The sequence below is a fragment of the Salarias fasciatus genome, chromosome 13, assembly GCF_902148845.1.
Source record: "Salarias fasciatus chromosome 13, fSalaFa1.1, whole genome shotgun sequence".
Lineage (NCBI taxonomy): Eukaryota > Metazoa > Chordata > Actinopteri > Blenniiformes > Blenniidae > Salarias > Salarias fasciatus.
The window spans coordinates 13,067,798-13,082,950 of record NC_043757.1 but is presented as its reverse complement, the minus strand read 5'-3'; positions in this window follow the sequence as shown (position 1 = coordinate 13,082,950).

Sequence of the window (15,153 nt, the reverse complement as noted above, 5' to 3'; positions counted from 1 at the left end):
TTGTTCTTGAAATATTCTTGTATCTCCATTATTCTTGTCGGTTTAAGCTACTCCATTTTTAAGTAATCAAAAGTTGAAAGTTCAATAAATTGAAAATGTCATCACCAGTTTTATTTATTTAATGAGCACAGCATTGTTTTTTGAAAGTTACTAGTTGATCAGTCTGTGGCGATCTTACTGTTGTGGTTAGTTATGTTGTATGCTGCATGTTTTATGAGATAGAAATGTTTGAATAAATGTCAAGACGAACTATAAATCCTGCTCTGATGTTTTTATCTGAGGATGTAGATAAGCTCTGCTTGCTCCACTTTTATTCGAGAAGGCAGTGAAACACATCACATAGGTCTTTGCTTTCTGAAGTGGGATATTTTTGCCCTTCTGTCCTTTGCCATGCTTTTTTTTTGTCTTCTAAGACCATCGAGTACTGAACACATCAGAAACTAAAGCGTTTGCAAAGGGTGCAAATACTCGGTAGATTTGCCCCTGCCAGTCACTACTATGTGATCCCTTAGAAATCTTTTATGCAATAGATTTATTATGATGCTTCTCAGAAGCAAAACTCAAGTTTGATTCAGTTGAAGCCAAAGACCGTCGGGTCCTTCTCTTCACTCGTTGACCCTGCCTCTGAAAGCATGGGAGCAATGTAACGCGTTCAACCCTCTTGTCTGCTCCAGCATCAAGAATTGAGAATTTTACCTTGAATGAAGAATCTCACATTCTGTAGCAATATGCTTCAAGCCTGTATGAAGCTTCAGGCTGTTTTTCTCTTTTTTTTTTTTTTGCTCAGGATATTGATTTGCATTCAAACCATGCCTTCTGCTAAATCAATCTATTCGAATGGACTTAAAATTGGGGATTTCTTTTTTTTCCTGGATTATTTTACACATTTACACGTTCAATCATGGTAAATGCACGGCAAATATCGTTGCAGGTTAAGAATAGACTCGTGTGAGCAGCAAGATAGGACGACTGCCGGTTTGCAGACGAGTCCATACATTTATTCAGCATCTGAGATCGATGTGAAGAAAAACTGACAAATCACTCCGTCCGTTGCCGTACAGAGTTTGTGCTTTTTCTGTTTATCTCCTTCAATGTGATTCATATGAAATTAATGTTGGGAGTGCAAATTACTACATGGCACGTAATTATTGATCTCTGAACGGTAGAAAAACATGCTCAAGTTTAAAAGGTATTTTTTAGTTGAATTCTTATCAGCTGCTTTTGCATCCACTGACTGATTTGTGTCTGAAATAAGTGCTTGCTGGACGCAGGCCTGGTTAAGGGGGAAGCACTCTCTGGCAGCCAATACACAAACCCAGGAACAGGCTCTGAATCTCTAATCACTCGGTGTGATTTCCCACTGGGTCCTCCGGCCCCAACACGCATCGTCATTGACAACACATAACAGGATAATTTGTTTACCTCCTCCTTTGGAAAGCAGATACGTGACCTCGTCAACTTCGCCACTTGTTAGTCATTGATAAGCTGCGTCTTTTTCTTTTTCGCTCCAGTTTCGATCGCTCGTATCAAAAAATACAGCCGACATTCCAACACTGGTCCGACTGGTCCAGGTTCCAGCTTCAATAAAAATGAGATAAAAAGAAATGCGTCTCTTTATGACTTAAGATACATTATATGATGAACTAAACTATTAAAATTTCTCAAACCTCTAGAATGGTTCCAATTTTAGCTTTTCTCTTTACCTGATTCAGCCACGTCTATTTTCCATTAGTTGAATTGTATGATCTGAGAATTGATTCCAATATTTAGAAAAAGTAAGTTGTTGTATTTTGTTTGATAAATGCATCAAAGTATAAACTACAAGATTATGTCTTCACTTGGAAGGTTGAATAAGTCTCGGGGCTCCAGTCGTGTTTTGCTTGGTGGAAAGTTGGAGGGAAAGACCCATAAGTTGCAGGTCCATTTTCTGGAACATATAGCTTACTGCCTTTATTGCATTTACAGCTGTAATGTGTTTTATTGGATCAGTTTTGCCAGTTAAACTCCTTATTTCCCTTTTCTCATATCTTTTTGGGAGAATTCCCATTTTCTTAGCCAGCTATAAACTCCACCTGAGTGTAAAGGCTAGGCGGTCATTTTTTGGCCCATATTCATCTGTTGTGTCAAATATTTTGGTTAATTCATGTGGTTGTGACAACCCTGTCGGTGTAAAGACTGACTTCTCCAGGATGTATCCTGCTTTCAGGGTTATATTCAGCCGGACTGACTCCAGCGTCCCACGACCCTGAGTTGGACACGGAGCTCTGGAAGATGAATGGCGTGATGTTGTTGATGGCGGGCGTTATTCAGGTTTTTGTCTTAGACAAAATGCATCTCAGACAACACATCTTAATGCTGGCTACTTTTTCCTTCACCTCTTGGCACAATAAAAATAAATCATTTTAACATTGTGTTGACAGCTCTCCTCTCAAGATATTTGAAGTTTACTTGAATGCTGGATAGTCTAGTGTACTTTAGATTAAAACTGGTACATTTGGATTTTTTTCTACATTTGTATTTCCTCAGATAATTTGTTTACTTTCAGTATTTAAACCCTCTTTACATGAACACAAATTTTATTTTGCAAAAAAATGTTAAACAAGTCTTTGCACCTATAATAAATGCCTATTATTTCAGCATTAAATTCATCCAATTGCAGATAGAATTCACTATTGGGTCACATGCATTCAACAACTATACAAAAAATAGAAAAATCTCAATAATACTTGACAACAAATATAATTATAGTCATTGGATGGTCTGATTGTAGTTTCCCTGCATAAAAGCACAACTTCCTTTGTTTACAATGAATTCCGTCCAGTGAAGATATTTTCTTACACTCTTGCTTCATTGGTTTGTTTACAGATTTTATGCACTCTGAGAAATATCACAGCAACAGAAAAAAGGTTCCCAACATTTCTATTCAGTGTGAGAGAGAGAGGCAAGGAGAAGCATGCCCGGTATATTAAATGGTGAGACTGTCATTCTTTACTCGTCCTGTGACGGACTGTTGAACTGTTTGGGGCGTCACCTGCTTTTCACGCTGTATTAACTTGGCTCTGGTTTGCTGTTCCCCTCGTCAGTGTAAAGCAGGGATACTCGGTTGATGGAGGTGTTCTCAGTGGATTTCTGTTGCTTTCCCTCCAAGGGTTTGTGCAGATGTTTGGGGAGTCGCGATGCAGATATCCCAGTCTCTCTGCCTGAACTCCTGTGGTTCAGATACACAAATTAGCCAGAGTCTTTAAGCCAATATCCTGGTGTATTAACGGTTGTATCACACGTCTAACTTTCCATAAGACGGGATTATCTGTTCCAAGCCATCAATTTGTGACTAATTCGTGTGAATAAACACTGTAAGCAGCTGCTGACGTACTTTGCATATCGGATGGATTGTCTGGACTGACCGGGTATTTGAGAACAACTGTACCGTCTAATGAACAGCAAACGAAGACGCGCTAAACGGCGTGTCGCCATCAGACTCCTCTCGTAATACCGACTGATACAGAATGAGTTTGATACTTGTTTGCTCCAGCTGCCGTGCGCACCTTTAGTTTTGCTAAATTTATTACTCAAGAAACTTGATCAACTTCCTGTACTCATCTAAAAGGTTCTGCTACTGACTGAAACATTGATGGCAATTATTAAAAAGGTCAGTGTGTGCAATGTGAAGCAGCGGGGTTTCCGGATGTTCATTAGCAGATAAAAATCACAGTCACAGCCCCTTTTAAAACGCCTGTCAAGGGCACTTTTTCAACTTCAATCCCAGCTGAGTGAAAGTGTTTCAGATGTGCATCCCCCCGCTTGTTTAAATTCATTTCGCTCAATAGCAAGACAATGTAATTAACTCCATCACTACCCTCTTGTCTAATGAAGGCGAGTGCTTGCCAACAACGGGGCCCTGACGGAACATGTTGGGGGTGAGCCTCAGCGGAGACGGACACAACGGCGACCCGAATGTCACTGGCACGTTTCGGCGGCACTCGTTTTCAGAGTGTCTGTCCGCAGGCCAGAGAAAACTCTGTGCCCTCTAGAAGAATGAGTTTGTCGCAGAGTGTCATTTTTAAATTGGGCTCTCCGTCTCTCCATCGCCCGCCCCTGCTCAGTTTTGGACCTCACATGAGCTTCATTAGCATTTGCAGGAACTGCGAGACATTTACCACCATGGATTGTGACAGATTTCACAGGCTCATTTTTACTGTTGCCCTGGGGGGAAGAGGCAGTGCTCGCCATCTGTTGATTGTGACTGTACCCGGCCCTTCCATAAGAGGCTGCCTTTCTCCCAGAACGGTCCGCTGACAAGTTTCCTATATAAACAAGAACTCGAGACATACTGGTGGAGACTTTTCAATGTTGGAAGATTGAATTATTTTGATTTAGAGTAGAACAATATTGCATTTCAGAGATAAATAAGTTGTGATCCTTATTTGTGTTCATGAACAATTTCATCCTGCTTTCTCTGAAATGCCTGTATGGTTGAATTTTAAAGAGGAAAAGCATCAGTCTGATCCAGCGAAAGGCCAGACTTGGCAGGATGTGCAGACTGTGGATGTAGCTTTTAAAAAATGACAGTCTAGTGAATTTAACTGGAAAGAGAATTTGAAATTTATTTGATTTATTGACATAAAGATGTTCCTTTTGTTTCTTGAATACTAATAGTGTAATCCAACAGATGGAAAATTCAATAGGATTGTAAATGAGAAAGACCCAGTGTGTAGGATCCGAGTAATGAAGCTATGAGCTGGCCGATTTCAACCAAATTAATTACTCGTAGCCTCATTTTCTCCCTCAAAGTGTTGTAACAACCTGTGGTGGACACGAAGAGGATGAAAAACTCCAAAGGCTCGGAGGAACAAGAGGGTGCGGCAGAGCTGGGTTCATTTTGAGACGGCAAAACCACGACGACTGCTAAATTAAGATGTCGTACCAACGAACCAGCCGAGTCACAGGAACTAATGGCACCGCTTCAGTAAGAGGTGAATACTGGGTTGAAACTCATAGAGATGGGGTTATACATATGCCACCAGATTCGACTAAAAACACAGTATTCCCTTGAGTTTGAAATATTCTTCATAAGTGAGACGAGACTTGGTTTACTGAGCGATGTTTTGCATTGCTTGAGGGTCTAGCAGCGCTATAGCTAACTCATTTTTGTTTTAACTCGCATGAAACGATTGTTTTAGTGACACTCCCTGCTAATTAGCTTTCAACTTAATGCTTTTCCTGTGTGCTTGCTTTCTTTTATTCATAAATTGAATGTGCGGTGTGCAAGCCAACACCTTAAAAAAAAAAAAAAAAGCAGCTCTGTTCATATTTTTGCTGCTGGCACTGCAGTCTTTTGAGACCTGAAACATTTCTGATTATGCTCTAATAAAAGGAGATAGAGGTGCTGTGCAGCAGGTCGTGCTGAAGAGGAGCCGCGCTGAGTGGCTGTACTTTCACATGATTTCCTTAAGACTCTTATGAAAGTTAGAGAAAGAGATGGGCCTTCAAATATTCATGAATATTGCTGAATGAAAAAGCTCTGCACGTATTCCATTAAATAAAGTTGTAAAAGAGTTAAAGACGGCACGTCCTGTAAATGTAAAACATTCAATATCTTGCCTCATTGATCTTTATGTGTTTACAATGACTATGAAATGCATTTGAAGCGTTAATGTGTGCAGTCTCTCCTTATTTGTGGGGTTTTCCTCTTTCTTTTCCTTTTGAGGTTGTTAAAAGTCAAAATCTGTTAGCATTTTGTAGCTGAGTGCACTTCAGTAACACTTGGTCCCCCGACTGATGTTTACGGGTCTCCAGTTAAAACAAAAAAATCATCTGGTTGTAAACAGGCTGAGGGATTAGCGCACGATAAGAATGCTTGACACTCATATGCTCCTGCAACTTGTGCATTCACTTCATGTCAGCATCTTTCATTGAGAAAGATCACACACCACACACACACACACACACACAAGCACGTCTATTTCAGAAGCAGCCGGCTCCCGGCTTCTCACTTCATTATGAAGCAAGTGATTGTGCTGTGGCCATGTTAATGCTCATTCAGTCAAACAGGGCTCCAGTCAGCGGAGTGCTGTTCAGTCAGATCTGAGTTTTCCATAAGAATAGTTACTTCAGACGCTGCTGGTAAAAGACGTGTAGCGACTGAAAAAAGCACTTTTCCCCCATTCATTGAATTGATACAATGACGTTTGAATTAAAATATAACTGGAATAAATTTGTCAACCTTGTTTTAGTCTTCATGGTTTTATCTCGTAATCAAAATATGTGTCACAAGTTCAGATGTTTTTCTTTTCACTTCAGGGCATAATTATCACAGGCAAATTTTATGAAATGCTTTAAAAAAAAAACAACTTTTAATCTTTTTTTAATAATGCTCTAACTCAAAAGGCAAACGTGAGCAGCACAAAGTACCAAATGATGTGATGGTCCATCCATCCTTCCAACTCCATCTAACCTGCATTGTACCGTTCTGGGCTGCAGGACTCTGAAGCTGATCACACCGATATTCGTCCTGTAATGATCATCTGTTAACTTCACCTCTGTGTGTTTGAACTGTGGGATGAAACCAGGGTCCTCAGTGCATAATTTATTCCACAGGATTTTACATTTGATTGCACGAGCAACTCAAGCAGTGTACCAGTCTGATAGTGCAGTGTCGCCAGACACCATTATCATGTTACTCTAAATCAACCCTGTGCTCAACTATATATTTGGGCCACATGCTTAAACAGCAGAAAAATGAAAAGTGAACTAAAACGGGGCTCACTGCTGGTTGAATCAGCTACCAACATGCAAACTGCACGGATGTTGATAAATCTCTGTCATGGCTTCATATAAGACTGTCATTGAAACAGATAAAAAATAACCCTATATATCCTGAATAGAAATGAGAAAGTTAATTGTAAGAAGATTCAAAAGAAACGGAGCCATGTATCACAAGTGCAGTACGCTGTACAGACAGTGCCTTGTAATTTCGCTCGACCTTGTGATGCTTACGTGTGCTGCAGCTCTGTTCACCATCACTGAGCCGCTGAGTTATTTGAAACTTTGCCCCAAAACAGATTTCCAGAGTTACTTACGGCAGCCTGAAGTCTCAGAGGCCAAAGTGATTATTCATAATTGCTATTGATCAACAACCCTGTCAAAGCTCTGCTGGCATGGCGTTGTCATTTTGTGCTGTGCGACTAAAGAAAAAAACAACAAAAAGAATCAAACTCATTGAAGCTGTAAGTAAATGATTATCACCTTGTGCTGCAACAAATTAGCACTATCTGAAACAATCGTTTGCAGTAAGTGAGGCTGGCACCGGCAGATGAAGTGCCATGGCGGTGATGAGTACTATCACCAGAGCTTTCTCCTCTGGGGCTTGACAAACACGATATTTACGACAAGCCCTCTGACAAACAGGACAAGGCTGTTTTCCAAACCTGCTGCATTTTACTTTTATGGGAGGTGGGAGAGAGTGGTGACAGAAGGAGAGGGTCCAGACTGCTGATGCTGGCGATGTGAGCGTCTTTTTCTCCACACCTACTATTTCCAGGCTCCCAGCTTCCAGCATGGTGCCATTAATCAAGCTCCAGAAGTTAAGTGTTACTGGAGGCATTGCCGGCTTATAAATTGCTTGGAAAATGCATAATTAGTTAACAACAAATCTATTTTACAGTCGTACTGTATTCGGTTGGGGATGTATTTTTTTTTTTTTTTAAAGCTTTTTGCCGGGGATAATGATCATTGCTTTAGAGTACTGTGGTTCTGAATCGGAACAAAACACTGGAGAAATGACACTCCGCTGACCTTCCTGTGTATTTTTTCTCCTCCCTAATGTCCAAAGTGTGTTCAGATGTCTGTGCCATGTAGAACAGGGAGGATGTTTACGCCGTGTGAATCCCACTTGGCAGGATCCTGGAGGGAGGAACTGTGCGTCCCTGCTCTCAACAGTGTCATAGAGCCAGACTCCACTGACTCTTAGCCAACAAAAGCAATTTTCTCTGGGTCACCCACACACCGAGTTTCTTGATAACCTTCTGATTCTCTTCACAACTTAACAAGCCCTGTCCACCTTTGAAAACTTTTCATATTTCCATGTAGGTTGGCTGAGATCTTTGTTCCATTTTTCATCTGTGTTCTGAGGCGTCTGCGGGGTTTAAATCAAACCCGGGGAAGGGAAAAGTACTCGCTCATTACTCCCTACGTCTTTAGCCCCATCCCTGGGACCTTAACCCAGCCGGTGACTGCTTCCGTGTAATTGGCGCTGATGTTGCTCCTGTCGCCATTTAGTATCTTTGATATGGCACCAGTTTCTAAAAGTACGGAACAGGGTGCAAAGTGTTTCCCACTACAGGCGGCAAATTACTTCTCAAAATTCCTCGAACGCCACACCACTGCGCAGAGCTCCCGTAAAGGCAAAACAATTTGTCCGATATGAATAGGCTCCCCAGAGACCGTCTTAAAGTGTTAAATGACCTGGGTGAACCCAATACTAATCCACGGCTGGGAGTTATTCAGGCTTGGATGGCTAACACTTATACCCTCTGCGCATCCATTTGAAGGCTGTTTATGCAAATTCAAGGTGATCTGGTTTTTCTCATGCCGTAGTTTACCGTCTCCATCGTCCCCCCGGAGACTCCCGCAGTCACTCCTCTTCCCTCGGACACCCTCCCCTGGCCAGACATGTCCGAGGGAGCGGGATGAATATATCATCACGTGAGGATTTCAGATTGAAGCATCTTGAGTTATTGTTGAATATTTTTCCCGAGTTTTATTGACATTTTAAAAAAATCCCACTGAAATGTCAGAACGGCTGCAGGATGGAGATGGACCAAGCACCAGTCAAGACTGAGGATTGCTGTTAACATTCAGACTCTGAATACTTTTTTTGTTGTTGTTGCACAGCCAGAAAACAAACTTGAGTCCTTGGATCTCAGGGTGTAGGAAAATATTAAGAATGCAGGTTTTTCTTCTTCCTCCCTTTCTTTTTTTTTTGTTTTTGTTTTGGTTTCCTTGACAGCTTTAAATCTTCTCTGAGGGCATGCACGGCCTCATCCTGCTGAATGGGACTGGCTTGACAGCAGGGGGCAGCAGTGAGCCGTGCTCCACCTCAAGCTTTTACTTTCAACCTTGCTCCTGCTTCTCTCTCTCCTCATAAACTGGATTGTGGTCTGCCCTCCAGACATCTGCTTGGCTGTTAAGGGAACAAATAAATAAAAACAAAGACCTATGAATGACTCTCTCAGAATTTATGTTCCATGCAAACATATATCCTGTTTCCATATTCTAAACCTTATTGGTACATTTATTGTTTGTGTCAGCGTTTATGTTGAAGTGTGTCTGCGTTGTTGTGTTAGATAAAAAGAGGAGGTACAAGTGGAGGGGAGGACTCCGGGGAGCTGTCTGAGGAGGGATTGACGTGAAGTTGGGGAGGAAACTGTGGCGTGGCGGCCCCTCACTGTACAATACGGAGAGCAGATCATTAATTAATGCTGCTGAGAGTGTGAAGTGAATCGATTCGCCCCCTGAGCACGACACGCACTAGCAGGCCCATCCAGCAGGCATGGCGGGGGGGGGGGGGGGGTCGGCCGAGGAGGCGGGGGAATCTACAATCCCCTTGTCAGTTCACCTCCGTTTTAATCACATCTAATTGTTTCCAGTGGCACGCGATAAATAACCAGCGGTGATACTGACTTGAGGGGCTGCGTGGTGGTGAAGCAGCCGGCGCCCTCTTCCCACATCAGATCTCCCAATCGTGACCAGGCTGCATGTTCTCCCTGTGTGTTCAGTGTTTTTTTTTTTTTTTTCTGGGTACTTCCCAAGGATTGAGCATTACTCATGATCCCACCTTCACCTTCAACTCAAACGCCAGCTCCTGTCTGCTCGGTCAGCTGTGAAGCCAGAAACGCATCAGTGGTCGTCACTGGTCAGGACGGAGATGCTACAACACCCAGCTGCTCATTTTCTGGAGCGGATTTCATTGCTGTGGACAAGAAGTGACTTCAGTGGAAACTTTCCATAGATTTAGAAATATCTGTAGCTGTAGTTGTGCATGTGTTTGCTCTGTGATGGACTGGTGATCTGTCCATGGTGTCGCCTGCCTTTGCTTATAATCGGTCAGATGCGACTCAATCCCTCAGCCCTGAATTAGATAAAACAAATGTAGAAGATGGATGTATGAATTAACATTCTTTCCCCCCGGTTCTTCTTATCAGGTTTATTTTTGTCCTTCATATTTTTTATTTTGTTTTGGCCCATTCATTCTGCTACTCAGTGAGCGTTCGCTTCCTTTATTAAAGTGTTGTTTCAGAAGTGGTCGGGTTTTTATTTATTTTATTTTTTTTGTTTGGCTGTGCTTTTGTTATTGTGTGTTCACTGAGCCTGTGTTATCAGTACACATGGACGAGTGTGTGCGCTCCTGTCAGGGGGTGACAGCTGGCTCCTGCTGCCCCCTGTCACAAAGAGGCTGTGACGACTGGAGTGTGACCAGCCTCTCGCCCGCTTGACACCCCCCTCCACCACCACCAACCCCCCCAGCTCCCCGCCCCCACCCCCGCAGCCTGGCCTGCCCTGCTACTTTGCTTGTAGCTTTCCCTCTCTCTGTCTCGCTCTTTAGATCCGCGTTGCATATGGGTCTGGTCAGCCATGGAAACCTGCTCAGCCCAATTAGAGGCTGCCGCCAGCTGGGCTTCCCCTCCATTCTTCCATCCCTCCTCTCTGGCCCTGCCGTCCCTCTCTGTTCCCCTCCAGTGGCTTCACGCTCCAGCATCCCACAATCAGAGCCTCTCTCATGCCCGTAATCATGCTAAGCTGATGGGCACACAGTCTCTGGCGCGTGGATGGAGGCAGCGATTTGTGACACATCTCCTCTCTGTGGATGCCGGGCGTGCACGTTTATGCCATTTTCATCTATGCATACCAAGACAGGCAGATGTGCACGAGCACGCTGTGGCGACGGGTCCGCAGTCTCCCCCCTGCCAGATGCTGTGTTTTTGTCTCTGGCTGCACCGGCTGGTTTGGACCAAATGGCGAGAGAAAATAAAGCGGTGTGTTATGAAGTTCATATCTCAGCGGCTTGGCGACAGTGAGGCGGTTCTGCAAAGCTCCCAGCCCCTCAAAGCACATTCTGGCGGTAAAGACAGGGCGGCTGCCGGAGTAGGTATCACTCAGCCGTCCAGGGTAATCATGGCACACTAGTCACTGTGAAATAAGCTTTGAGTTTTTCTGCTTTTATTTGTGATGATAATTTAAGTCCTGCATCATGGCTTTTATTCACTCGCTTATCATTGCTGATATAATTATCATAAAAGAAAACTTTTTTTCAGAGAATAGTCTGAAGTCATTTTATAGTTGGAGAAACACAAACGAGATGACCCTCTGATAGGTTTATGGTCATTTCAGTCACCTCACCGGCAGATCAGGGACTCTCAGAGACATAAGGCTTATTCATTCAGCTTATTTTGGCTCTTTGTTGAGCCTATGCAGCGTTCCCAATCACTGAAGGTAATTTATTGTTTTTATAACAGTGCAATTTTAATCATGTCTTTTTTTTTTCTGGATGTTTTTTTCTAAAGTTTTTCAAATTTTGTGCACAGCATGAAGTATAAACAGATTTATTACTTTCTGCCACTAGCTGATAACATCAAACTGTATTACTCCATTTACTTTAGGATAGTGATGCCCCTGCTACACCCCAATATTCACTCATTCATCTTCCTGGTTATAACCGAGACTGTCTTTCCCCATAACAACACTCGCTATACCTGCAAACAGATATATATCCCTATAGCTGATATACACACACACACACACACACACACACACCTCCTGGAATATGTTGTGTATAGTTTACTTGCTGCACTGAAAGTTTTGATTCAACCCTGGGCCCTCAGCCCTCTAAATTGTGGGGACTTTTTTAAAGGTTGCTACACAAAATGGTTTCACTTTTCTGTCTTAGCTGTTTCTCTGCTGTCTTCCCTCATATTTCACTCTGTGGTCATCAATCACTGATGCAGGCCTGATTGCGCATGAAGTGGCTGGATCCCATTTTGAGGTGTGACAGGGGCCTATTTTGCGGCGGTGGCAGTGATGGCTGCGTGTCAGGGCTCGTGACAGGATGCTCCCCGCCCCGTCTCCTGAGAGTCGGGAGTTTGAGGGGCCACCAGCCCCTTTTGTCCTCCCTTTGTAGATGGTCTCCGACATGGCTTGTTTTAGGCAGAGGCAAAGGCAGTAATTGATTTCTCTCTCGTCTCTGATTCCGCCCGTGGCTCTCATGCGCCGGCTGCATCCCTCCACTGAGAAACAGATGAATAAAAAGACAGAGCGTGAAGTTTATAGCCAGCAGTCACAGCGCTGACAGATGGTCAAACCTCACGTTATCAGGAGCTGATAGAAGTCCGGAATGTGGTGGTTAGCTTCTGAATTGGCTTCTGAAAGGATCGGTCATATATATTAGAGCAGAGAGGTATTGAGCCGTGAAGAGCTGGAGAGATGGAAGATACCGAGGTGCTCAGATGCTGAAGGTGAGAAGGACTCAAGCTTATATCTGACAGGCTACATTAATAGATCGGCGAACTGATAGATGCACAATGGAATGGTGCATTGAAGGAATGGATTTCAGCTCCAGAAATTGGAGTTACACTCCTTCTTCCACAGTGTGTACAAAAAAGTTGTTGCAGTGGAGCGACATCTTCGAGACGCAGGCGAGCCGCACAGAAATTAATTCACCGAACGTGAGCAGCGGCAGCATTATCACACGCTGACTGACCAATCTAATAGTTGTAAGCTCAACAGAAAACGAAATTAAGTCCTTTCCCAGTCTCCTGAAATCAAAGGACTCGACAGAGCATGCATCATAATTGTGACTTTGTGTCTTTCTGTCAACAAGACTGACTTAATCAATTGCAAAAGTTGTCAGCTGTGACAAGAGGCGTTTAGCCCGGTGACAAGAGAGATGGGTTGGCGCAGACTGTCTGCAGACACCCTAGCCTCCCTCCATTAACGTCAGTGTCTCTTCCAATCCAGACAGCTCGCTGCAGACACGCTCCAAAACTTTGTTAGCCAAGTTTGTTTAATTCCTGCTCTTTTATTTTTCTCTGCGTGCGGGAGTAAATGAGCCAATTAACAGTGAATGAGAGAACCTCCCTCCACGTTGCAGTTTTGAGGTGTTTCGTGAGTTGCATCTCGCAGCGAAACCGTGGCGTTCTGTGACAGAAAAGCCCGAGAAGTGCCATTCGGTGCCATTTTAATCAGCTCGTCTGAATCGTTCGCGCCTCTCCAGCAGCCTCAGCAGTTTGACAGGGATGCTAAATGAATCATATTTATTAATGGAGTTCATAATGCTATGCATCATCACAATAAATCAACACCGATGTCAAGCACTCTGCATTGTTTCCTCATTACTGTCATACTAAGCAAGAGTGAAAGAAGGAAAATCGTAGTTTTAATGGATCGTAAGTTTTACAATGTGAGTTTTATAGGAAGAATGAGAATGAACAGAACAAAGAAGACAAGTGTGGGGCTGATTACTGTTAACAATAATAATAAAAAAAGGATTTCTACATTGACAAATCTCCTCAGTTGTCGTCCTTTACCTTCTACCTGATCTTCAGTAGCTCAGAGAGACGGCTGCCCTCCCTATCGGTACCCATCCACACTTCATTGCTAAATGATTGGTTACAAAATGGCCCATTTGAATTGCATGCTGTGCTGAAGTGATTTTTCTGCCTACCTTGATGCCTATTTTGTTATGGAAATTCGAGATGCATTAACATAACCAGCAGGAGTGTGGAACAGAAAATAATGAATCCTGGTGGGAAGGAACAGCGACCTCCATCCTTATCTGTGAATTAATAAATACACATACAGTTGAGGGTCACACCGTGTACATATGCTCTACCACACACGACGGCTGTTTCTCATTGTTAGCGTTCCTCAGCGAGAGTGTAACAGAGAAAGGTCCTCCGTGGAGAGTGGATCCTGAAAGGAGCACGTAACCTTAACCACCTAATAGTCTCATATCTCTGCTCTGCCTTTCACTGCTGATAAATCAGCGCATAGTTCAAAGTTAAAAAATAGACCTGTGACTAATCCTGGTGGAGGTAGATCGGTGCTGGTTGGGGGGAGTCATTTCCACTCTGTGAGATGTGAAATATGTGTCGTACACCATCACAGTGGTACTTGTTTTTTTTTTTTTTCAAATCTAAAGCTGTGAAAGACTTTATTCTCACATCGGCCCGTCATAACTTCAGCGAATGGAAGCAGGGAGGAACTGGACACGGTGATTGGAGAGGTCCATTCACCGCTCTCTGCTCGCTGGATAAACTCCATTCACCTGATTCTGAATGCATAGAGGGCCTTACTTACTACAGCCTGTTGCTACGGCAACCGTGCTGGGGAGCACGAGCGAGCCCCCAAAGACCCCGTCAGTGCCGACAGGCGAGATGCTGGAATGCAAAAGCAATCAAGCTTATCTGCTTTCTGGAGAAGATGTGATCTCAAAATTGCTGGAAAGAATAATTAAGTTAATGTAATTCTTCACAGGATTATCAACAATCAACAATGCAGAACAACAACAAGAAGACGAAGAAGACAGCAGGCCTACCGGTGGATCTTCTCTGACGTGACATGCAGGGATCTGTATTTATTATTTTCAGCTCATTTCTCACAACTTCTTGTTTTTTGGCGCCAGTAATTAGTCGCAGTGGACGTGAATTTGCCCGCAGCGTTGAGGTTCATCACACAGGAAGAGGATTCATTTCAACAGCTCTTCAGACAGTGAATCATTCTGCTGATTAGCACCATTAGTTTTCCAATCTGTAATGAAACATGTAATATAAGCACAACAGTCCCAGACAGTCCAACCAGCAATGGTAGTGGAAATGTCTGATGTAAACACACCGTCCATTTCTGCATTCTATTTGACTTCTTTTGTGCTGGACGGCTGAAACAGTAAACTTGTTCATGTGGTAAAATTGGAAATAGTTTAACTTTAAAATGTTGCTGTAGGTTTTAGTGAAGACCGTGTTTCACTTTCACTGTGTTCTGAATAGTTTTCTCTTGGATATCACATCAAACTAATCCTCATCAAGCGCCTCTCTGCAGAATTTGTAACTCTTTTGTAAACTGACGTAACTTTCCTCAGTGGTTCTGTCGTAATTATTCAAC